We start from the raw sequence: 26,975 nt of genomic DNA on the forward strand, positions 1-26,975 counted from the left end.
GTTTGAGCAGAAAAGCGGAAAGCATTCCACCTGCCTGAACCACTCACCGTGAATGTACGTAATTATTCTTCATGCCTCGAGCTCCCGGTGGTTTTAAACCCCATAAGCCCCCTGAGTCTCCCCCACACTAAAGTTAGTCTTTGATAACGGCTAATGACTGCGACGGTGAATTCTTCAACCATAATATTATTTGAACCCGAGCTGATTAGAAACATGTGCCCGAGTGTTTGAATGTCAGAACGATTTCTGGGTCTCTCACTTGATGACCTTTCCACTCACTGTATACACTCGTGTCTTACATCACTCCGGCGAACTCCCCGCTGAGAGCTCGCCTAGATTTTCTACAACACGCTCAGAAGCACAGCTCAGTTACTTCCTGCGCGGCTTGCTTGCTCAGTTGTTTTGCTTCAGAGATGTGTGACAAGAGTGAGTACATACAAATTTAAGAATTCATTACGTAACAAAGACAGGAAACGTGCAATGAAACGTCAATAATCTCCCATGCTAATCCACTTAAAGGAGTTTATGTGGGGAAGAAAACATGGATGTTCCTTCCATTAAATCCCAGAATTCACACATATGATAGTGACTATGCTATGTCATCAAACCCTATTAAATTCCTTGCTGTATGTGCATTGTCATACTGTGTACGAGGGACACACTGAATCATGGACTGCACAATTATTTCAATTAATGTAAGTAATCCACGCTCATCTCCTCAAAGGTCTTATTAGATTTCTTTAGTCAATTGCAACCGATCCAGTCCTGTAAGAATTAATCACAGGGTATTACTGTTTACTGCCCAGAGTGGAAACACCACAGCCAGCTGGATAATCAGGATGAAATGCTGCAGTCTGTTTCATTAAATGCCATCAAACGCTTTCTGTTCAAATCATTAGTGCACATTAATATTTGGTATGGAGGGAATGTTTATAGATTGGATTTCTGTCAGTGTTTTCTGTCAGTATTAGAGGCTGACTGAGGATAGAAAAACAAGAAAATAGTTCATTTTTGACAAAAACAAAAAGCTTCCACAAATGTGCTTTTTAACGACATGTGAAAATGGTATGTATGTACTGAGATGAGACATAAGACATTTTAACAACAATCTTTTCCAAAACAGGACTTAAAGCTGTTGTACCCTGTGGAGTCGTAGAGTGCAAAACAAAAGGCATTTTGGTGAGTAACACCAACAAAGTAAACATATTCTGTCAACAAAGTTCCTTTAAATGAATAAAAATAAATAAAAGATGAAGAAGATGAGAAGAATATCTACGGAAATTTTCGCCATAATCTAAATTTCACTGGAAACAGTAACAAAAACAAAAAAAGAAAATTGGGCAAAAAATACACCAGAATATGGACTGTGGAGATTAAATTAAATTAGTCAACTAAATAATTCTACTCATAATAATCTATAATTTCATCTTCAACATTTATTTAACCAGAAGTAAAACATTTATTGAGATTAAAATCATTTCTCTCCCCGTAAGTAAGAAGGAAGAAACCAAGAATAGTTTGATAAAATGAAAGAAGTGAACATCTTTGGTAAGCAAATAAAAACAAAAACACCATGTTGTGTCTGACATTTCAAGTGTAAATCTTACCATTTCATGTCCGTCCTGTTGTATTAATAATTCACAGGAAGAAAGACATGAAGTCCAAATATGCAGCTGAGCAGGAGAGAGGCCACAGCTTGTTTTTACAATCTAATTTAAACCCCAACAAACTGGGGAAAAGCAATAATTAAAACAACAGATTTTGAATTGTAGCTTTGGTGATTAACAAACCCCATTCCTTTAAAACCACTTTTATATGGAAACAACAAAGGCATATTTCTGATATGAGATTGTTTGGAGTGGTCAGCAGATGGAAGAAAAATGACTGCGGTCTTTATATTCGAGGCTATCTGGCTCCAACATATTGCCTGCTGAACCGCAGGGAGACGTGGACGTAAAACAGAACCATGTGCGTATCGTGAAGCCGGATGTTTGAAGTGGCAAAGACCTCTCGCACTCGCTCTTAACGCCTGACCTTTACTGCCGCCCACCAACTGCTCCACGCAGACCCAATTTCTTTCTGCGTTTATAGAGATAATCACCTCAAAACATTTGTCCGGCCCTCCTCCACGTTTTCCTTTGAATCGCACCAGTGGCACACACATGTGATAAATGATAGGCCTCATTTCACTTTATTAGCCCACCAAGAGACTGGGGGGGACATTTCCTTACTCTTGTGTTTACTGTGGTTTTTCTTACCTCAGATTGGCTGATGGGTGTTATTGTGGGATCGGGAGGGGAGGGAGGCCGCCGTGCTCTTCATGCTGGTTTCCTTACAGTCCTCCCTTATTGATGAGAGCCTCTAAACAGCTGCCTTAGCAGGAGGGGAATAGAGTTCGGCGATGCCCCAGCAACTCTCAACAGCGTTCTATAAGGAATAAGACACAAGGCAAATGGAGATAAAGGAAAGGCATTAAAACTAAAAATAGAGGAGCGTTTTTCTCCCAAAGTAAGGCTAAATTGGGTTTCAGCCCTGCACACAGCGCACTGCAGTGACAATGCAGAAATACTGACATATATAAAAAGAAAAGCAATCGCAATTCAGCCACGTTTGATCAAAGCTGAGCATTCAGTTGTATGTTGATGTGAGGAGTTATTTCGGAGGGGCTGGCAGAAGTCAGAGCCTGTAACAGCACAACGGAGTCTCAGCACAGAGATGTCCCTTTGTTTGTTTAAAGGGCAGGAGAATCGATGGCCCCGTTTTTTGAGGCATGGCTCTGACCTCTCGTGGTGGCACCTGTATCAATCACGGGGCCGGCTTCGTTCTCTGCCTCACTGCTCGTCACATTTGTCTCTCGTGCTCGTGACCGTGGACGGAGGCTGTCTATCCACTCTCAAATGTCAGTCTGCACTTCATGCCGGCTGTCAGCCGACACCGAGCAATGCATAAACAGCTTTAAAAATGTGACGAGAACAACTCTGGAGGAGAAATCTATTGAAGGAAGAAATTGATTTCTTTGAGAAAGATTTAAGTGTTGGCTGTGAGGCCAGCGCAGGAAAAATGAGAAGCCAGGCCCCTCTTTGTTGAATAAATATGAAGTTGTTTAATAAAATTCTGACAGCTCTTTTTGCTGGAATTCAAAGGATCTTAAAAAGGTAAATTTATTCAGATGTGGTATTGTTTGGTGTTGTTTCTGTTATCTTGGGAAATGCGGGCTGGGATTCATTGATTATACAGAATGAAAATCCAATTTCCACAAGAACGCACTTGTTTTTTATTGATCTGCAGGTCTTAATGAAGTCGGAACACCTGCACATTATCCAGCTGACAGATGTTTGCATAAATGCTTCAGTCTACTTAACTTGATCATACTTCAAAGAGTTAGATATGTTTTGACACACTCATGTTGCTCACTCAAAAGTTGCCTCAAAGACAGTTAAGTAGCTACATTGATGATGTCTTCTGTGCATTCTGAATGACAGCCACATGACATAAAGCATAAAAACTACAAATGGGGTTCCTAAAGCTTAAGGGAAGTTACGCTAACGAGTTTCAAAGACTTTTTTAATGCCACTCGCAAATAAATTGAAGACCAATTCAAAAAACAAACAAAACTGAACTAAACAAAAAAAACACAAACCAACATATTTTAGAGTGTGGTAACATCAAGCAGTGAGAATTGCCGATTGCAACCAGCTGAAACTTCTCCCGGTTATTTCAGTGTTAGTAAAGCAGAGTAAATCACTTTAACGTTTCAAATCAGTGTTTTTATATTGCTGTTTGGCATGTTGGAGATGGGCAGTTAGCCTAGCACCTGTCTTTCAGAAGGTTTTTTAGGTTTTTAGGAAGGTTTTTTTTTTTTTTTTTTTTTTTTTTTACTTAGAGCTGAATTATCATCTCTACATCTCTAATATCTCTTTTTCTGAAAACAAAACGGAGCAGGTGATTAAAACTGATAAAAACTCTGAATAAAGCAGTTTCATGTTAAAAATAATCTGTGTTTTTCTAACTCTCTTGCTGCGGAGGGGCTGCTAACTATGATGTCCAACATGAAAACAGGAATGTTCCTAGCTTGAGCCAGTGTTAAGTTTGTCCGTTCTTGGCTACTGTATAGGACTGGGTTCAAATTATTGATTCATCCAATTCAAATCGATCTTCATTTGAATGAACCGATATCGATTCATAAAAACCAAGATAGATCTTTTTATATACACTTCCTCCCACAGTTGTGTGAATCTTTAACCCCATTAATCTTGCCGGTAGGAAACGGGCTGTGGTGCTAAATTATTGACGACCATAGTCTTGAGAGGCTCAGACGTTCGGCTCTTTTATCGGTAACTGTTACTTTTTTACGCTTTGGCGTAATTTATTATCATGCTGCAGCGTCTCCTCCTGCTGTCTATGGTCAGGGCTGCTGCGCCACTTTTATGCATACACATAGACACACAAACACAGAGTAAAGATGCCGCTGTGGAGACAGAGGTGAAGATAACTTGAGCTGAGGACAACTATGCTTGTTAATGTCAGTGCAATAAAACCTTCTGTTCTGAATTTATTCTTTTTGTTTAAATAACTCCTTGTAAAATGTACAGTATTAGTCCTCTGAGAATCTCTTTCACATACTAGCAAAAATTAGTATTGTAATAGAAATATCCCCAATTAAATCGATATTGGAAATCAAATTGAATCTGCGCCTTGTGAATCAAAATTGATTCAGAAAATCAGTGGCGATACCCAGCCCTACTACTGTAGAAACATGGCAGTGCAACAAGGCAGTCTCCATAGATGAGTATCCTCTCCCTATGTAGATATAAACAGCTCTTTCTAGGTAACGACAACACAATGATACACCATTTTTCAGTATATCTGCCAACATATCCCCCTGAACCCTACACACTGGACCTTTAAGACTTTTTAAGAAGTCATGTATAATGTGGCTGAACACAAAGTTTCTTTGGATGTGACAAGAGATGCAGACAAACCAACTGTACATGTAAATGAACACATCAAAGTTCCCCCAAACTTTCTCACCTCACTTTGAGGCTGCAGACGATTTAAAGCCTGTTGAATATGCATTACCATATGTAAGCGCCTGTTTCACAGGCTCACAAGAAACACAAGTCACACCAGACAAAATCGTCCAAGGGGGCATTTTGATGGAACTGCATGCTAACTCGCCGCGGTAACAACCGGCTCTCTGTTTTGATGGATTGGACCCCAGTTAATCTGTATGTATGGCCGATCCTTATGAGGCCACATTGTAATCACCCAGCCAGTTCTCGGCGATCCAGGACTCCTGTCTCGGGTTGAAAGAGAGGGATGATTCCCATTATGGAGTAATTAGTCTTGTTGTCACCGCCGGACCTTGACAGTGAATCCACTTGCCGGTGCTCTAAAGGGATTTGGGTGTTTGCGACTGCTGAATCACAATCAGCATCGCCTTTACTTGCCAAGGACAACGCCCTCAACTTTAAGTTGCTCATGAACAGCAGTGTAGACGTCATGGCTGTCAGCTGTAACGAGGACTGTGAGCCAAAGTTTCTGCTATAGTGTCACTTTATTCTCTCTATTCTAACTTTCTTGGCACACCGGTACTGCAGTATTCCACTGCAAGAAGAGTTGGCTGATTAATGCTTCAGGTTTACAGCAGGTTTATAAAAGTGGCAATTTAAACAGCTTTAATTTAGTTTGTCTTGTTATTATGTGCCACAGTTGGATGACAGGATGCATCTGCTTGCATATATTACTGGTAGGAACTGAATGTGTGCTCCTGTATGGTCCATCAGTTATGATAGCCTCAATATGTTTGACTGAGTCTTAATTATGACAGGCAGCGATGGGGACATGATGAGATCAGTTTACAGTAAGACAGATTTTTTTCCTCTGCCATTTGACTTTAAGACATTTGGAGACAAAAGTTCCCCATTCTGAGTATTTATATAAAATCTCTTTCCTGTTAAATGTTAACATATTTCCAATGGCCCATCCTGCCCTCAGCTTACACATACATTTATCCAGTTAAAGGTTATCTGGAGCCGTCAGATAACCACCTCTCACATTATATAAAACTTCAATTGACCTCGTTAGCTTTGTTACTAGCCAGTGGAGCAACACTATGTTCATGAGCTTGGTGTTTGGGTATGAGTCACCCACTTTCTCTGCCTCCCGATCTAATAACATAGGTGTGGGTTGATGTGACCAATCCTCCACCACTGCTCCAAATATATGAGGCTCCAGCGAGTCCAAAGGTCACTTAATCATGCCGACTTTGGAGCAATAAGAATCAGAATCAACTTTATTGGACAAGTCTGTTAAGGCATAAACAGAGTTTGACTCATTGATTTTACAGAAAGTGCCAAAAGCAAATGTACGGGAAGATAAACAGAAACTAAAGACATTATGCACAGGCAGGTATAAAATAAGGCGATTAGTAGAAATAGATGCATATCTCAAAGCAACAAATAAACAACATGCAATGTCAATACGCAGGTCAAACTGTAACTTCACTAACTTATACATAGTGTTGTGTGGCAAACTCTGCACTTTCAATGACACAGACTGAATTACATAAGTACTAACAAGTACATATTCATGTTAAATACTTACTGTTAAATACTGAGAACACAGTACGTAGTGTGTGTGTGGTTGAGCAAGAGAGACAGTGGCTGCGCTCAGGGCAGACAGGTTAGCAGTGAAGTTGTCTCGTGGCAGTAAATGTACAGTGAAGGTTACAGTTGGCTCATGAATAAACACCACAGCTCCTCAATACCCGAGAAATTCCCCTGTCTCGCTGCCCAGCTGCTGGACAAAGGGAGCTAACTGTGCTGCTCACGTAGTATGTCTAAAGAGAGCACACTCTGCTCAGCCTAGGTTGCAAAATGCAGGTAAATATGTTTATTCAGTTTCTTTTTATTAGGCATCAACCTGCTGTTTACGCATATATTGTTGGGGGGGGGAAAAGAGACTTGAAGCGATGAGACGCAGTTCAGACAGGAGTGTGCACGGAGCCGGTGCAGACAGCTGCATTGAAGTGGAACATCACCTTAATTAAGAATTCCAGTATGTTACTTCCATGGCCAAGGAAAGTTCAATCAGTACATGTGAACATGCTGCTCTCTCTCGAAGCCAGACACCAGGGAAGTGTGATGTCATCAAGTATAAAGTCTGGAGCTGCTTCAAAGATACTGAATGGAAGCCTGATTTTGTGAACACATAAAGTTTCTTTTCTTTTCTTTTCTATACACAAATGAGCTTTATTTTATTGTAGTGTTCTCAGTTCTGAAACAGACAACGTCCCCATATACTCAGAACATTCCTCTCAGTGTCATGTATAAAACCTTTCAACATTCATTGCCTGTGGAGCAGCCCAAGACTTCATATCCTATGACATCACAAATTTGAGATTTTCACTCCATTTTTTCAGGTTTGGGTAAGAGTTGTTGACATTTCCTAATGTTTTTGGACATGTTAGCACAACAGAATAACGTACTAATTTTGAAAATGGGCATAGTTCCACTTTAAACTGAGAGAGTGTACATGTAGACTCACAAGTCAGTCTTTAGACGCTTTGCTTAACTAAAGACTGATGACTTTCTCCCTGATTTTGTGTTTAGATGGACGGATACAATTTCAGAGTTTAAAAAAACTCCCTATATATATATATATATATATATATATATATATATATAAATCACATTTTTCACATCACTGTATCACCGTTTAGACTAATCCAATGTTTGTAAAGTCTATAAACACAATGACTGAACAAACATGCTTGCTATGTGTGGTATTTATTCAGTTTTGGGAAATCACGATGTCTAGAAAGCATCAGTCGCTGCAGCTGACAGGGACAGCTAACAGCAGCAGCAAAGCTAACATCAGGACGTCATCTGATAAAAGCCTCCCGTTGTCAGATATGACATGAAACTACTCCAGTTAGCTCAATCATGTTGTAACTAAGACATCCGCTGGAAAAAATATTTTCTTCATGGATGAGAACGTTTGATAAAACGGAGTTTAATCTCTCGGCATCCATTTTCAAGCTCTCTGTGTGTTTGTTTCCTTGCGGACGAGAAAAGGGGGAGCGCACATTTCCAAGAAGGCGTGTCCTTTTCAAAAATGCAAGAGGCGTTGCTTTGTTGCCGGCCGTTTTCGCTGGTGTGTTAAACATACTTTAGAAAGGAGTGTCCCCAGACTATCAGAAGGCGGAGATCTCTGATTGTCTGGTGGCGAGACTAGCGTACATGTTGAGATGTGAGAGCAAAAAACGTGTCTGATATGCACGCACTCTGGACATGGAGGTCAATGGCGAGCCAAAAGCTGTCACAAAACTCACTGCATATGACATCACTCACTGCAATATCTGAAATGTTTAAAGCTGGCCAAGGCAACATGTCTAACCTCAGAAAAACAGCACGGATCATGGACAACAACGAGTGTGTACGCGATAATCCACCATTTCATCTCCTGTAGTGTATCATAGCAGACGACAACTAGCGCCACGTCTTATCAACCTGGTGATTAGTGTCAAGCTAGCAAACACTTTTTCATTATGGAGATGGACATAAAGTAATAAAATTTAAAAAAAAATAGTGGCTTTTACTTATCACAACTGCAGAGGATACCATCTTCATTTGAAACAGACTACATTGTAACTGGGCTGTTATTTATAATTCCCTCTGTATTTTTAGATTTTTACTTTTTATCCCCTCTTGTTTGCCTTGATAAAGTTAATGCATTGCGCCGTCATTTCAAACTCAACACTTCCTGTATCTGTTTCAAATTAAAAACCCCTTATACCCTCAGCTGAGAGAATCCCTTCATTTTCTAAATAAGGCTTTTATTGTGAAACATTTGCAGGAACTTGTTGTGGAGGATTCAGTAGCTTGAATGTTTGCATACGGTACTTCAAATGTAGCTGCAAACATTCAAGCTACATTTGAAGTACCGTATGCAAACATTCAAGCTACTGAATGTTTGCATACGGTACTTCAAATGTAGCTGCTGCCATCTGCTGGCACTTTTTTACATTACTACAACAACATTTCAGCCGGCACATGAACGCACACAGTGACTGAATTAATGGTAATAATAATAAAAATAGGACAAGAATAACCCGATGACATCACAGTCGTCGTGAAAGATGCCCAGGGATGATTGGTGTGGACCATCGTGTAGTCTGTCATGTCTGTCGGCCAAGTCACGACATGATTTTATGACTCCACAACCGCCTAATGTGACATAGTGACCATCGGAATGGACAGAAATGTCGTGTAGTGTGAGCCCGGCATTAGTTATTACAGATAGAGTACAGTGCTGACAACATATACTGCTGGGTACCATTAGTGGTTAAATGTAAATGGTACCCAACCCTTCCTTTACAGAGTTACAGTCAGTGTAGGAATGCATGGGAGTGCAATGAACATGTAGTAAGTTAGGCCTACCCCGCGCAGAAACACAACAGTGCTGTAAACACAACACTGACACATTATATGTGAGCAAACAGCTGCTTATTTACACATCCAGCAGTTAGTGAGCATCATTATGATTCATTTGGAGTCGTGTTTGTGTCCACCTGATGAATGTAAGTCCAATAGTCACTCTCCTTTTAGCGCTGTTTTTAATCTGCACCAGCTCCTGAGGGAAATATCTGTCTCTTTAGCTGATAAATGCTCCACCATGTTCACTAACAAGTCACTAATTGTGTCTGTGTGCTGTTTAATGCTGAGCAGGTAGTAGGTATGAAGTGGGTTTTCACTGACAACAGCTGCCATGAGAGCGGTGGGAGTGAACACAAGTTCAAAGTTGCAGGCTGAGCAGCTGAAACTTGGTATAAAGCTCTGTACAGTCAAAGACAGCTGCATATATGAGATATAGGTTCAACACTGAGCTACTGCTTTCACACTGTCTCATTGTTTTTGCTTATAGCCATTTAAATTGATTTATATTTATCTAAAATTTTGGAGTAACATTAAAAAAATCCTACAAACGTGAGCTTTGAGAGAGACGATAATATTTTCTCTTTGAATGAGCTGTGAAAAGGCTGAAGCTCATCCTTCAGTCTCCGGGGATCAAATCAGTCTGAGACCTTTGTCTTTGTCTTCTAAACTTTGCAGTCTCTTTGTTCTGCGACTGTCAAGTGACGGGCAAATGCCAAAAACTGACTCCTTTGTTTCACTACTGTAGATGTATAATTCATATGAAACTTTCACTCTTCTCTTAACAACTGCCGTATAGTCACAGTCTTATAGAAAGCTCAAAATGAAACATTAATTAAATGATGTAGCTGCTTTTAACTGAAGTGAAATTCTCTAAATCATCCCAAGTGTACATGCTTGCCTTTATTTCGAGTTTTATCTTGTTGTAATTATTTTTGCAGTGTCAGTACATCTCTAACGCTGCAGTATATCAGACACTCGGGTCAATTATTTCCACAGCTCTTGTTGGAGACTCCATTTCTCGCCTGTAAATGGCTGTAATTGTCACATTTAAGGTGTAGAGTTATATTTGAGATTATGCCTCTCTGAGGATGAAGTCAATTTCCCTACAGGGTCGTCACAGAGTGGAGATAAGGATTTTTGCAGCGGGAATACTTTACAGCTAATGTACTGCAGGTTCCAGTTTCACCTCTGTAATTCTGGTATTGATTTCAACTTAATTATTCCTCTCCTATGAGACAAAATCCATCTGGTGCTTAATGAGAGCGCTTCATGTGCAAATGGGCTCTGAGACATCCGTGTGAGTAATGATTTCACCTAAAAACTGTAAATGTCTGTAGAAAGGTTTCCAACAATGTTATCGCAGGGTCGAAATCTACCCAGAATCAGTGAGAACTTGTGTTAAAATCAACATGAGAGGTGGTGTTAGTACCAAAATACTGATCATGCTATTAGTTCATGACAATGTTAACACCCTAGAAAGAAAACTTTCTTACTAGCATTTAGCATCCTGGTACGAACTGGTATGAGGAGGAAGAAGACGCAGAATTTAAGGCAAGACAGCTCAAACTGTTAATGAATATATCAAATGTTCGTCACAGTTGCTGATTAGTATTTTGGCGATTAGTTTGAGGTATTTTAGAGTTTATGCGTGGACTTAGTGACAGCTGAGAGAGGATGAATTAGGATTAACCACATTTACACTTTCCAGAGAAATAAATCACAGAAAAGTGTGCAGAGTCCCTTTTCATGACTCCCCCTTAACTGATAAATAATACTTAAATCCCATACTGACACAGTTTCTTATGAGTGAAGTTTGGACTGTATAAAATGCATCTAATATGACTTAATATAATATTCAGACAGTGGCTTCTATGCTCTCAACTTAAGCAGTAAAACAGTGGGAATTTTTTAGATGCTAATGTTCCTTTTCGTCCAATTTCAAATGCTAATGTGGTGTGCTTTCAACCCATAAATGTTATTTTACACAGACTACCTGTAAGAGCTAACTCTGAGTAGTCTGATTTAATATCATCCCTGCTGCTAGCTTCAATTTCTAACTCTCATCTCTGGTGTCATGTTTGCTGAACAGAGTTTACAGACAACTTTCAAAATCTGGCATGTTTCAAACAAGTTTTGGAAATGCATCATAGATATTTACCTCTTAATGGCTTGACTTTGTTACCAGGAAGTTGCTTTTAGATTTGTGATCCATTAATCAGTTACTTACCAAGAAAATTTTCGACCATCTACACATGTCAATCCACAGGTCTTAGTTAGTTAGCCAGTTTTAATAATTTTGCTACTCTTCAGTTTACTGTACTGTGCAACACTCGGGTCTTGTGGGATCTAGCTAGTAGAACCGCTGATTCAGTCATTACCCCGAGTCAGGGGTAGGCAACCTGCTACTCTCCAGTGGCTCCCTGTGGCTTTGACAAAAAATTATATGAAAATGAATAATGGTTATTTATATATATATATATATATATATATATATATCAATGTTGTAAGCCTAAAGAAATTCTTACATTCTCCAATTGTAAAGATACGAAGCCTATATACCAAATAAAAACCTCGACAGCAGTGGCTACTATTGAGTCTTCTGGTTAGCTATGGATGCCATGAAAAAGTAAAAGTCTCGGAACAAAATAGAGAATTTAGTACTGCTTGGACAGATTTGTTTGCTTTTACTGCCTGCTCTGCAAAGTAAAAGTGCCAAATAATCATAAATAGTTCCCTGCACAGTAGCCACCTTGTGATAAAACATATTAATGAATGTTCATTTTGACTATTAGTATAAGCCTATTTGGACTTAATAGGCTGTTGTACTTTCATTATACAGTAAGGCTCAAATATGTTTTGTTGTTTTTGGTCAAAAATGGCTCTTTTGATAGTAAAGGTTGCCAACCCCAACCCCAAGTAGAGCCATCCTGACCCAAAAGCACTCACTCTCTGGTCTTCCCCCAGGTTTTCCCAGTGAGTAAGCAGCTCATTTTGAGCCGTTAACACCGTTTAGCATTGTTAACTCTGTTATCACTGTTAGCACTGTCAGCAGTGTCGGCACAGCTAGTGCTGTAGTTAACGATGCTAAATGGGGTTTGTAGTGTGGGGGCGAAAAGGGCTAGAAATATTTGACCCTTAAGGTCAGGTTGGAAGCAAAACATGTTTACTAAAATTGAGTAACCTTGAATGATCTCACTCTGTGGAGAATTCTAAGAACATAATCCTAAAAAACAAAGGGACATTGTGTGACATTATGACAGGAACAAGTTGTGGTAAAATGGTAAAATGCCAAGTATTAAGAGTTCTAGGAAATGGCAGGAAATCACACCCACATCATACACACACATGGAAAGTTATGTATGATGTTTATGTGAGGAGGAGTATAAGAATAGTTAGATGAGCTACTCTACACTGCTGTCTCATTGTTGCAGTGTTTGAATCTGTATGTTGTATCTTCAATAAATATCCCACAAGGCTGCAGATTGGCCTCATATGAGTCTTTCTTCAACAGTAGCTCAAAATGAAGACACTTGCTCACCGGAGCTACCTGGAGGGAGATCGGAGGATGGCCATAATGTTTCCACAGCGACGCTGTCCTGGTGGTGGTAACTGCAGAATCGGCAGGGCCACAAGCTAGCTCCCACTGGTGCTCAGCGCAGAGAGGCCAAGGCTAGCTCACCAGTGGAGACCAGAGGGCGGGCAGTGGGCGCTATGTTTCCGCATGTTAACATGGCTTGCCGACTGTCTGTCAGCTAAGCCAACAGGAAATAAAAGGCAAAACATTCACATCACAAAATGTTAAAATTTCACCACCTCTTCAGTTACATGTCATAGGTACTGGGTTATCGAAAGCAAAAGTAAACAAAACTGACATCTCTAGTTGCTTTAATTCTAAATACTGCTAATGTCAATATAGAGGCTATCATTGTAAAACCATCTTGAAGCAGTTGATCCCATCTGCTGTGTGCTGTTGTTGAGTTTTACACTTGTTCTCACATGAGATTGAATCCAGGGGACAAAGTGAGATGCTCTAACTGGATCTGAAATATACCTGAGAGACACTGGCTTGATACTAATACTGCTGTCTTCACGCCTGCCTGACGGTAACGATCGGTGTGTGCTGTGGTGGAAGGTGAGTGATGAGGAAATAAGGCTGCAGTCAAAACAGAGCTTTTCATAATTACCCTGTCAGTAAATGTAAACAAATATTTCAAAAGGCTTTGTTTAACACATGTGACGGTGCGATGCAGCGGCGCTCCTTCTTTGCAGGATGCACTACATCAGAGCTGTAGGCATGCAGCAGTAACTGTAACTGAATGGCAGCACAGCATAAAAAGCCTCCTTTGAGCTGATGTATTGTATTTCAACATATCACTCATTGTCGCAGCAGTTCTTTCTGCTGAAGCTGCTCGTACTGTACGAGGCGTGGCGGCCCTGAGGTGACAGAAAGTGCTGAGTTACTTTTCCAGGCTTTCATTATGTTTACTTGATCCTCGTCAAAAAAAATCCAGCCGCACGGAAAAAAAGTCCAGCTTCTGACAGATATTTCACGGCCACATCGACACATCTCAAGCTCAGATTTATGACTCTCCTTAAGCGTCTTAATGTCTCTGAAAGAGAAAATAACTTTGAGATAACAAAACAATGAAGCCTGCTGGATGTCACGAATCAATACAGTTTGTTACAACAAGTTGAAATCATTGTGTGGGGGTCATTGATTCCCAATAGGTGCAGGGCTCACTACAGTTGCTCCTGCATGTAGCCCTCACTTCGCTCTCTAATTGTCTCTAGATGCTACTTAATAAGCATCGCCATCTGTCTTTTTAAATTAGTTCGAAGCGTGTGTGGAAAAATAACACAAAAACATAAGCATGTCACGCCAGAGTCCATCCGCATTAACACATCAACATGCCCATCAATAGTCCATTGGCAAACTGTAATGTCCTCTTAGATCATTGACTTCACTGGTATGATGCAGCCGATGAGGACTGACAGCGGCTCGACACATCAATAGTATTTTTACAGCCTGTCAGCTCCGGTCAATGGAATATCGAAAGTGGGAAGATGTATTGTGGAGCGAATGTGCTGTGAAAGCCGCATTAACGCTGGAGCTGCCGGTTGGTGAACTTTTCATGTCTCCAAAATGTCAACTTTCTTTTTTAGAAAGGACTAAGATCCTTTTTGAGTTTGTTCAATGGAGCTTTGAAACGGTTTCATCAGCTTGAGATCAAATCATTTTCTCAGCCAGCAGAGAACAAAGTGCAGAAGTCATTCGACCCGAGTGAGAACACTGCAGTTACACAGTTGTCACATACAAGAGCATGCAATGGCTTTAAAGTGTGTTTTGGCAGTAAATGGACTATATTATGAATGTTTTTAAATATTTATCAGACACGTGGCTACAGGCAAAGCTCAGCGCTTTGGGAAATGCACTTATTTGCTTTCTTTTAGAGAGAGGAGAAGATCAATATTAATGCAGGGTGGTTTACTGGTTTATTATATGGTTTTCACATGATATGAGAATTGCAAATACTGTTATACTGTTACGTGCCTGTATCCATGCTTAAGGTCTTTTGTAGAAAGTTAAGAGCACAGCAGTCAGAGCACAAAGTATAGTGTGGAAGAGGGGAACCCAATTAACTGCCTTTCTTGAGGTTATAACTTTTTAACACAACAATAAATAACCCACACTAACTCTCTGTAACAAAGAAAATCACCATGGCAAACAACGGTACATGTACATTTAAACCTGGTTTGTGAGCTACCAATAAACACAGAGAAGAAGAGGAACAACAATAACTGCAGCACGCTGTCTAGAGGGCAAAATATGTCGCGGTGTGGACATCTTTCACAGTTCCAGAGGAAGATAACAGGACTGCACCAAAGGTCTGATCTCCAACCAACCGACACAAGTTAGACAAAGCGCTTGAGGACCGTCACCAGAGTGTTAGCATGAGCTAATTAGCAGCAGCGGCTTACATCCAACACCAAGCCTTTAAAAAGGCTCGACTCTGTTGTTAAACTTGTGAGACAATGCCTGGATGTGTTTATAAAGATGCTATCAACATTTCATACACCAGATGTAGCGCAGACCTGCGAGTCAAGTGTCAGTGTTTCACACATACACCAGAGAATTACTCATAATCTCCCTCCCTCTTACCGGTAACTATAAATGTAATACTGATTAAAAGTCATTTTACTTTCACATCCTTGTATGGTGTTCATCTGTAGTGAAACAGGACGGCAGGGGGTGTTGAGGGTATATCATTTGACAATACCCCAGAAAATCCCCCCCTAATTCACAGCCTAATGTCGGCAGGTATGAAGAGTCAGAACTGTTGTTTGTTTTTGTTGTGTTAACAATAGTGATGTTGGTTTGATTTGGTTCGGTCAAGGCTATGGAATATTAAATCATCCATATTTTCTCACTACATCTAAGCCTTTCTTATTCTCAGTTGTACATAAACTACAGGTTACACACTTCTTTTCAAAATACAAAATGTGACATTATCTGTTATCGTATCGATTATTGGCCATGAGAAGCAGGTAAATATCGGTTATCAGTATTGGTTGAAAAAAATCCTTATCGGTGCATCCCTACTTGACAGAACAGAAAAGAGAAATGGAAGATGAAGAGAAGAACTTGTCCCCAAGAGATCAGCTGTGTCTGCTGTTGGAAGTTTAGTGTTTGTTTCAAGAAGTCTGACTTAACATTAGTTTGTGGAGCCACTACCAACTTACTCCATCACCTCAGCAGAAAATGTGTTGAGTACCAAGTGTATGTGAGTACACTTGGCAAATTGGAGGTCGTCAGTAGCACCATGAAACAGTGAAGCCAAAGGGTTAGACATTGTTTAAAGCGGCATCTGCCCAAGGCACTGAAGGTGACAGGAAAGGCAAGCAGTGGAGCAACATTACAAAGTCAATAACAATCCACCTGTGAAAGGACAACTCTCCACCTACCAGCACCTCTAAAGCTAACTTAATGTAGTATCCCACTGTTTCATACACAAACGGAAATGTAAGAACAACTATTTGTTGTTCCACAGACAGTTACAAGTGCTAATTATTTCTTGTTGAATAGTGACCGGATGCAGCAACTTCCTGTCATTTTTACTTGTTGGGCTATTCCTCAGTATTTCAATAATGGCTCACCCTTCTCTGGTTAAAGTCTAAGACTGAGCCTCACTTTCCTCCTGAATGACCTCATCTGGCTGGCTGGTTTATTAAGACAGTGTTAAACTTTGACATTGGCAGTGTAATAAATTTCCCCAAACTGAAGTACTGTCTTAAAAGATGTTATAATGATGGGTATAAGATGTTGTAATATTATAGTCGGTCACATCTCTCTTATCTTCTCTGTCTGAGGCCTTTTATTAATATTTCATTTAATTTTAAATTATGTTTAGAAATGGACTAATGTCTGACCAGCTGTGAGTCAATGCATGTGTTGGCAACATTTATGAAAATGGAAGGGGCAGAGCGGTGCATGCAGTGTTTGTTTACAGCAAAGTTCCAGTGTTTTTAGGCGACGAGAGGAGACATGGCAAGAAAACTAAAACAGCACCAAATTGCAACACTTTGGATTTGAAGCCAATGAAAAAGGTATCCTAAATAACCAGGGGCGACACAGCCCTGCAGTTGTAAGATGAACTTTTGCCAGACCTGTTTCTATTTATCAATCACAGTTAAGGTGAGGAGTTATCTACAGGATACCGTCATATTTCACTACAAAAATCTAAATTGAGTGTCCCCTGGCTGAAAGAAGCTGTTAGCTAGACTGTCACTTCTAATAAATATTACAATATTAGACGTGTTTTCTGTCCTAAAAAGTAACATAGAAAGCTAGCAAGTGGGCTACTCACTCATCTTATAAATGGCTATGTCTCCAGTCTGATCTTGAGCAAACAGCTGATATTTACGTGGTTTGTTAACATGAAGAAGGCCTAATAGAAGTGCATATTTAATGGATTCAGTGTGGACAGAGAGCTCTGTTGTTACATGATGCACTGCTATAGTCTGACACTCCTTTGCTCTTTGGAAACGGTGTCACTATGTTCCACCCTGGAGCGGCTGCTGAGTCAAGTGCGACACCTCGTAAAATCTGGTATGCCAAACCAATACGGAGTTTGGCTGAATATCAGACCAGTTTGAATATCATTACACCAGCCCAACCCTTGTAACCACAGCAAACAATGCTGCTGCATGTGCAACATATTTGGGAAAAAGATGCTGTTTGGATCAGTTTGGTTGAACAGATGACATGGGAACATCTGCTTTTTAACATGATCTTTCCGATATCCAGTCTTATTTACTTCTGTAACTTCGGCTAACCTAGCTTAATCACAAACACACATTTGTTTGCCTCACAGATAACAGCAATTCATCGCTTACTTAATGAGTCACTCCTGTTACATCCACACTTGAGTGCCATGTGTAATGTACATGTGCTTAATATAAGCACATCAGCTGCAGCTGATTTAGGACAGAAATTTCAACCAAGGCAGCTGCCTGGCTTTGAGTTGTATAGGAAGGAAAACCCTGTGCTATATAACAATGGACTCCTGTTTCTGCTAGAGGTCGACCGATAATGGATTTTTAAAGGCTTATATAATTAGAGAGTTTGGAACAGGAAAAAGCCAATAGCTAATTAACTGGCCGATACCACCCCTGGAATGTGTATAAAACACTGAAGGGGTTTTATTTTGAAAAAAGGGCTATTAATTCAAAACAGGAAGTGGCTGCCTGACTCACAGACTTTCGCTTTAGCACTAATAGCGCTGCAGCACAAGACCAGCTGTTGCAGTCCAGGCAAAAATTTATGTAAATATAACTTAAAATGAAGAACAGTCACACAACAGAAGTGACCTCCCTCATCTAGTGCTGTACACACGGATTACTGAACACAACCCTCTTGTCCTCAGCTGCTGCGGTTGATGTTAAGCCCAGCTCAGACCAAAGATTCGCGACAAGACAAAACCGTTTTAGAACGTTGCAGAGAAAAGTTGCAGCGGTGTGAACTGGCTGGTCTGAGCTCGACTCAAGCCGGCTGATGGTGTCACCTGAAACTCGGCTGGTCAAATTGCTAGCGGCTGGTTTAAGACCATAAAGCATGTCACCTGTTTCTACAGCCAGTCAGCTTGTAGTGAAGTCAACTGGTCAAGTCAAAATGGCCTCAGATGGGGTTGTTCTAATGTGGCAGGTGCTCTGTCCCTGCTGAGCCCTCTGCATCCGTGCTCAGGGTGCACCAGTGTGGGACGGTGGGTTGCTGCTGCTGCTAGCTGTATGTGGTTATGCCCCGCCCACACACAAACATTCTCATTGACTAATTGGTGCTGGTTATTTATATTTTTGTGGCACATTTTTTATGAATACAGCCCATCTGATGCTTGTTTTGTTTACATGTTTCGCCGTTTCATCACTACTACAAATACACTTATAACCAGTATCTAACAATCCCTATCCTCATTCATATTTTAAGAAGCTACAAATTATATTCTCAGATTTATTCTACCTCAGAACAGAGGTACGGAGAGTTGTTGCATAGAGATGATACACAGTCTCATCTAGTTGCATTGGTGTGAACCAGCAGAACGGGGCATTGCAAGGAGTTTGCCTGTTTCAACTGGACTCGTGAATCTTTGGTCTGGTGGAGCCTGCACAGCCATCAACCAATATCAGAGGCAAGTTATGTCCATAACAGCAGTTTGCAAAACATCCTATCAGCGCTGATTAATCGACAAAACTGATTAAATCAGTCTCTCTGTTCCACTATGGCTCATCGAGCACTAACACACACACAAGCACATAAAAATGCCTCATGAACATCCAATCATTTTGTCCATCTAACAGCGGACAACCTGCTGAGCTGTAATGAATGACTGAACACTCATACCTAATACAACTGAGGTACAAGGTCTTATTGAAAAGGCGAGGAAGCAGCTCTGTCACATATACAGGGTATAAAATATGCTCTGTATGCTGGCATGTTATAAATTAACAAGGCAAAATCCAATTAAAATAAAAGCAGCAGCAAAAGAGGATTTACCAGATCATTTTTCTTTCCCACTCAAACATTTCTGCAGTTTGCTGCCTTTTAGTCTTCCTCTCTCCTTCAAAGCAATTGCTTCCCTCTATCGTTAATTGTGTCCCTTGTGTCTTACTGAGTCGTCTCTCTCTTGATCTCGGTGTGTTTGTATGTGTTGTTTGTCTAATGCTTCTTTCAATTATTGATGGTTTCTCTGGATTTTAATCTTTTATATATTAAAAGTCAATTTACAGGCAACATAAATACATTAAACACGCACAGCTTTTAATTTCGTCACTTTACAGAGAAGAGCAGGGAGTGCAGGTAAAGCTATTTTCCTGGAGTGAAGTGTACACATAAAGGCAATACTTTATTATCTTAAGATTAATGTGCAACAGCTGCTTCAAAATATTACAACATTATAACAGCATCCTGGTAGACCGAGCACAGTATGAGAACATAAAATAACCCTGTATCTGTGATTTTAGTTGCGATGTGCTGCTGTATACAGTATTTCTGACGACAATGAAACAGCCTGTTGGCTCTTTATTAATAAAACAAAATTCACCTGATCACAGCTATTTCATCTTTAATAAGAGAGAAGAAGAGGGACACGCTGCCACAACAGAAGATAAAAGACAAAAGAGAAAATGGGCCTCATCGCAGCAGGAGGCGCAAGAAAGTTTCTTATGGGGTGATATAGTGGAGGATATCATGAGATGGCGCTGTTAAGTTTGTACTCAAAGACCTGATAACAGTTTGATGAATTATCCAGTTTTTAAAGAGTCCACTTTACAAGATGATTCAACCGGCAGCAAGTTTATGGAAGCCTTTACTGTAAAGTTATTGTTCCATGATCACACCCAGTGACCACTTAGTTTTTCTAAGGAACTGCTGGTCAGGAAACGGGGGGGTGTTGCGTCTTTGGCAGCACACATGAGGGAAAAAAGACCTGGACAAGCTGATCTGGAAGATAACGTATGGTGTCAAAGATGTTGTCAAAATCGAAACACAATGGTCTCACTGATAACAACAGTGTGATCCTAACACAAACATTAATGCTCACGTAACCACAAAAACAAAGGACTGTAACCTGTAATGACTCGCTCGTCAACTTTACTTCAATTTAAAGTCCTATAATTTCTATCATGATCAGCTGGAAAACATACCACAAATTCATCAATTGTGCATAGAAATTTAGCACAAATATATATGATGTAAAAAGTTAACTGAAGTTATTTTATTTGTGTAGGCAACTGTCTTAAGTCTACATTAATTTTGACCTTCATGTTGATACAAGAAAAGACATAAAAGGTCCAAGAGAGTCAACATACATGGGATGAAACTGAACTAAAGCCTCTTTTCCACTGCATGGTACTGCTTGGTTCGACTTGACTTGACTGGAACTGCTCCTTAATAATATTCCATTCGTAGAAGTAGTGACTGATACTTGTTAAGGCTCATTTATACTCCCTTTACAAAAATAGATAGATACATTTCAAACGTTGTAAACATCACCACCCTCATACTTCCATGCGTCCTTTATGGTAGCATAGATACAGCCAGTAGAGGGCAGAGTCAAAAGTTGCACACAAGAATAAGTGGGTCGCCGGTGGAGGAGGTCATAATATCGTGTCTTTAAATGGAGGCAGTACTGTAGATGGTGGTGGTCAGTGCGGCCATTATACACATCATGGACAGAGAATTCTTTTCAAAAATTTCCCTATATAGTTTTATAAATTACCAACTTCCATTCCACCATTATTTAACTTTTTTCTTTATCTACTATGGTCATATCTCGCTTGGACTACGCTACACTGCCTCCATGATTTTTGGTGGTACTGCTCTGTTTTGTCCATATCCGTAAGCTCTCAGAAAACGTGCACAAATGCAGACAAAATGAAAGCAGGGTACGGACCAGAGGCTCCGTCCGTCTCCGTATCTAACGCTGACTATGAACGAACCCTTACTTGGTACTTTTTGGTACCACCTCAGTCAAGGTTCCAAGCAAGCCAAGCCAATAATAAAAGGTGGAGTTAAAATACTGCAGACCACTGATAGGTCAGAGAAACCTACCATTAGCGCGACACAAGACATCCTGCATCCTGGACAGAAATGGAATACCACGGATTCTGGCTCCAAATGACGTCACCAGCAGCAGTGACATAGCCAAGATTTATTGGCTTCAGTTTTGTACATTCGGAAGAAGTGAAGACACATTGTCCATCTTTATATACAGTCATTGGTTTAGCATGTCAGCATGCTAATATTTACTAATTAGCACTAAATACAGCTGAGGCTGATGGAGTGTCATTTATTTATTACAGGTACAATCATGTTGTTTCATCAATTAATCATATTAGGCTTTGAATGAATACAATCAGCGATCAAATCGTATATTGGCGATTGGAGGGTTGCCAGGCAATTTGCTGGATGTCAAGGCGATTTTGGAAAAGAAAAAAAAAAAAAAACGAGCCACGTTTTCAAACAGACCTACAATCCATCTCCTCTCCTCTCCTCTCGCTGCGCTGACAGTGACAGGTCGCATCTCTTTGATCCGAAGTGACACAGCCCGTTTGCTCATGATTCGGGGTCATTCAATAGAGTAATTGCAAATAAATATTGTTTTAATGTGTAACTATTGAAATGTTCACAAATAGGGATGTCCCGATCCGATATTCAGATCCGTATCGGCCGCCAATATTAGCAAAAAATGTGCATCGGATCGGACTGCATTGGAAAAATGCCGATCCAAGAACTCCGATCCAGGTTTTCCATGCATTCCAATCCAGGTTTTCCGACCAGCCAAGCGCTCCGCGATTCAAGCAGTCCATTCCAGTGATCCGCTCCAGCTCTTACTATCAATCCACCAGGCCAGCATGCAGACGGCAGACACACGGAGGGTAGGAGGAGTAGCGGTCAATTTAGTTAACTGACTATTTGTTTTCTGCTCTGTTTTTTTTTTTAAGAGTGATATTTTTTTTTTTTTTTACACTCTTACTGTTTAAGTGAAGAGCACTGATGGCATTGTTATGGGCACAATTAGTGAAATTGGAGCCATGGATGGACTATTGCTTGTTTAAACAGTTGTATAATATTGTGTGTGTGTGTTTTTTTGTCCCCTCTGTTGGTCCCAGGAAACAGCAGCACCAGGCTGGCACTGACACTACTAAAATAAGTGAAAAGGAAAGGCTGCATTGTTTGTTAAATGTCAACAATGTCTTGTGGTGTTAATCTTTTTTTATTTATTAGGGGGCCAAAGCACAAGTGTGTGGAGTCTTGCTGCTATTTTAATTTCAATATTAGACATTTTAAAGATTTCTTGTGTTGATTTATTTTCTATTTATTAAGGGGCCAAAGCAAACCAGCTATATTTTTTATTTAATGTTAATGTTCAAGTTTAAAGTTTGTTTATTTAACCCTGTTAACAATAAACGGGTCAGTTTCTCATACCAACTGTTGTGGATCATTCTAACTAACCCGATTAAGTAGTTGTTCTTGTTAGAGTAGTATCGCTTGATCAAACCTTTTCTAACATGACTGACAACAAAATAAGTGAATATGTATAATACACGCTTGGATCGGATTGGTATCGGTATCGGCCAAAACTCAAGGCTGTAATGTTGGTATCGGATCGGAAGTGGAAAAAGCTGGATCGGGACATCCCTATTCACAAGGGCTTTCATAAATTCCTACAATGTTGCGGCACTGCTGCCTTTGCAGGTTAAAAGTTAATAACAGCGACTTGAAGTGAGGAGGAGCAACACGTTTCCGGCTTGTCAGCGCAGCGGTACCAACACAGCTGCTTAGATATGAAATGACTGCAATCGTGTATTGGCAATCAAGAGCAATGACAATCCACAATATGAAATTTAGAGGCAATCGCACAGCCCTACACTGTAGCCTACGCATGTGCCCTACAATACTGTGAGCATTTACACTTGTGCGGTGGTGTGTCTGTGTCACTCTGCAGTTACACCTCTAAAACATTAGTCGGCGGCGGGGTTTCTGTGAAATGCTGTAAAGTTTAGTTGATTCAAAACACCCCTAAAACATACATTAAACATGGCTTAACAGAGACAATTTCAAACACACAAATCAGCTTCACTATAACTCGCAGCATTCACAGACAAAGCACTTGTCTTTATCTGGACACATTTTCCCCCAAATATAACATGCTAACATTATTAGCACAAGTCTATGGCATTTTACATTGTATAAATTAGCCTAGCTGCTAGCAAACTTTTCCTCTTCTCATATAAAACCAGGGACAACAACAACATTTAACAATGGTAATGTTACAAAATTCAGCTTCATTACAACTGACAAGGTTCACAGACAAAACTGTCTTATATTAGACACATTTTCCGAACAAATACAACATGCTAACGTTATTAGCACAAGCCTATGGCATTTTACATTGTATAAATTAGCCTAGCTGCTAGCAAACTTTTCCTCTTCTCATATAAAACCAGGGACAACAGCAACATTTAACAATGGTAATGTTACAAAATTCAGCTTCATTACAACTGACAAGGTTCACAGACAAAACTATCTTATATTAGACACATTTTCCGAACAAATACAACATGCTAACGTTATTAGCACAAGCCTATGGCATTTTACATTACATAAATTAGCCTTGCAACTAGATGAGATTTCCTCTGCTCATATGGAGCCAGGATAAATCACACAGAAGACTTAAAATGCTATTTTTTGTGGAGGCTTTATCTTCTTCCCAATTTATTGTTTCTTAGCTGAAAAAGTAAAGTAAAAAAAAAAGCTTTGTAAACCTTGAAACAGCTGTAAAATATCAGCAAACATATCATCTAAATGTAAAAAATAAAGCCAGTTTGTCAACTTGCGTGTTATTCTACATACACTTTTAGACAAAATTAGATATGAAATGACTGCAATATTTGAGGTTTACACACTTAATAGGATTTGTGACCTTTTAGGTCATCTCTTGATCTACACCAGGAAATTGGTTACCTGTTAGACTGAAGACAAATCACCAGTGTGGCATGCATCATAAAACATAATCCATTACAGAAGTGTGGGATCTGTTCCACCCATTAAAACAGTATAGATGTTTTTCAGAGACATTTAATGAAGCAGATATTTGTTGTGTTCTCAGCTATCTTCCCATCAGATAACCAGTTTAGACTGGAGAAGCTTTATCTACTTGTACTGGGATGACTCAACAGAATCTGGTTTGCTGGTGCTCCGTGATAAAAAGCCCACATCCTGAGAGATGATATTGTAGTGTGTGGACTGTAAATTACACCTTTTTGAAATGGTTTGCCCTCAAATTATGTCCTGTAGCAGCACACTATGTGAGATGCAGTGGAGTACAAAAACAGTGATGCTGCTCATGAGTGACTTTTGTCTAGGCGTCTATGATTAAATGTTTAAAGAGCACAAAAGCCAAGATCGCTGTGTGCTTTCACTGGGTTTTACAGTGACGTGCGAGGTTATGTTACTGTTGTCAAGGTCAGCGGTTTGAAAGACGACAAAGTGCATTATGCACACCTTCATTTGGCCCTCTCCCATGAGATCTGTGAAAATAAAATTACCCAACGTCTCAGATTGTGGCATTCATCAAAAAGCACTTGTGCAGGCATTTATTCAAGTATTTACTCTCGGATGCCATTTCTAAAAGGTCAAAAAGGGATATTTTTTTTTGTCTCTGTGGATGTGTTTAGGTGTCTCTTTTCTCTCAGTGATGATGAGAGCACAAACCTCGCTGTGATAGAGGGCAAAGTAGAGTTCAATTTTTCAACTAAAGCACACGGATGGACATTTTCTCTCTGCGGCGTTTGCCTCTGCTTAGCTTATCATTCATGTAGAGCTGTTTTAGATAAAGGCATAAATCTCACAGCGGCACGGTGGCAACAAAACAAAATGGGAAGGTCACAAGAAAAGTCTTTTAATGTTTAATGCACCCCTGACATTCCCTTTGTTAAGCTGCTTTTGACAGCTTTGAAAAGACTCCTATCTATAAACATTCCCAATTCAAAAATCCACATTTCATTTTTAAAATATATGTATATTTTTTTTTACTTCAAGGTCACTTTGGCTTTATAAAGCAGGGATGATGTTGAGAATTGTGATAAAGACCCTCCAGTGGTACCAGTAAGCATTTGACATTCTCCTTAGTCTGTAATTATGTCTTCCTGATGTTTTTGTTTCTGCATAAAGCTTTTCTGAATCTAATAAATGGGTCTTCTCTAATTTATGGCAACTGTGTATTCTGTTATATTTCCACAAACTGGAAACCAAACCAGCACAGTGTAATCTAGCTTAATAGTGTAGTGGACAGTCCACCGCACTATATCGTCCTACTTGGATTCAAACCAATTGCTCATTCAACAGAGGCTTCGGAGGTTCACAGGTTGTGGACACATGCTGGGCGTCTTTGGTGCTGGTGTGGCAATGAAAGATCACATTTTATTCTTCCACATCCAAGAAAAGACACATACTCTCCAGCTTCCTATTTCTCACCATGGTGATAATGTGGTTAAACGTGGTCTCTGTGCGGTGCCCTTGCTTATATAACCGTGACTTGCTGTTTCAAATTTAAGGCCCAGACCTCACCAAATCATTTTTGCACTCCACATCTGTTATTGTAAACAGAGGAAGAGTACAAAAGGAAAATATGGTGGTGATGCAATTTCAACTGAGTCGTTCTTGGCAGGAGTTCTGTTCCTTGATGCTGAGAGTTAGTTCCAATCATTACAGGATGTTTAGCCTGGCACACTCTCACAACAACAGTTTTTTTAAATCTATTTTTAGAGGTAAAACCATTAGATTTTGGGAAGACTGGGGAAAATTCAGCTTTAAATACTGTTGACTATAAAGGCTCATGCATACCTTCAATTTCCTGTAGACAGGTGCGTAGGAGGAAATGTCCATAGGCGAGTGAAGGGAGTCTTCCTGCAAAAACATATAGATATCATTTATAGGTTTATAGGACATCTAAATCAATAAGATAGCAATAAAATAGACAGCTCAGATAAAGTCAGAATGTGCTTTCCAATAGAAGTATGTTTTTAGGAGAGACTTAATTGAAGACAGTGACTCAGAAAGCCTTATGTCCTCAGGCAGGTCATTCCAGAGCCTCGGGGCCCTGGTGGCAAAAGCTTTGTCCCCTTCGGCCTTCAGTCTGGATTCTGGAACAAGCAGTAGACCTTTGCCTGTGGATCTCAAACTACGCGGATGTTCATGAGGGACTAACAGATCTGAAATGTAATCTGGAGCCAGGCCATGAAGAGCCTTAAGAGTAATCAATACGATTTTAAAGTCAATTCTAAAACAAACAGGGAGCCACCTTTACCTGATGAAGGTCTCAGGATCTAAAAATTATATTTCTAAACAAAGTTTATTGCACATAAAAGGAAAGTGTGCAGGAATAAATATAGTTTGGGTACCTAGAACTATTGGGATAAGGTTTGGAGATCATTGTTCTCATTGTTAAAACAAAAATATTACAACCAGCATGAGACATA

At 39.9% G+C, this 26,975-nt stretch overlaps 1 long non-coding RNA gene across 2 annotated transcripts in view; it reads right to left on the reverse strand.

The window, feature by feature from the left end:
* Positions 1-26,975, reverse strand: part of LOC125894146 (uncharacterized) — a 218,792-nt gene that overhangs the window by 103,233 nt on the left and 88,584 nt on the right. For both annotated transcript variants that reach the window (XR_007450043.1, XR_007450044.1), the window contains exons 2-3: positions 26,341-26,403; positions 2,259-2,427 (exon numbers count right to left, since the gene is read on the reverse strand). This is a non-coding gene — a long non-coding RNA (uncharacterized LOC125894146). The remainder of the gene's footprint in view (positions 1-2,258; positions 2,428-26,340; positions 26,404-26,975) is intronic.

This window comes from Epinephelus fuscoguttatus, linkage group LG9 (genome assembly GCF_011397635.1).
Source record: "Epinephelus fuscoguttatus linkage group LG9, E.fuscoguttatus.final_Chr_v1".
NCBI lineage: Eukaryota > Metazoa > Chordata > Actinopteri > Perciformes > Serranidae > Epinephelus > Epinephelus fuscoguttatus.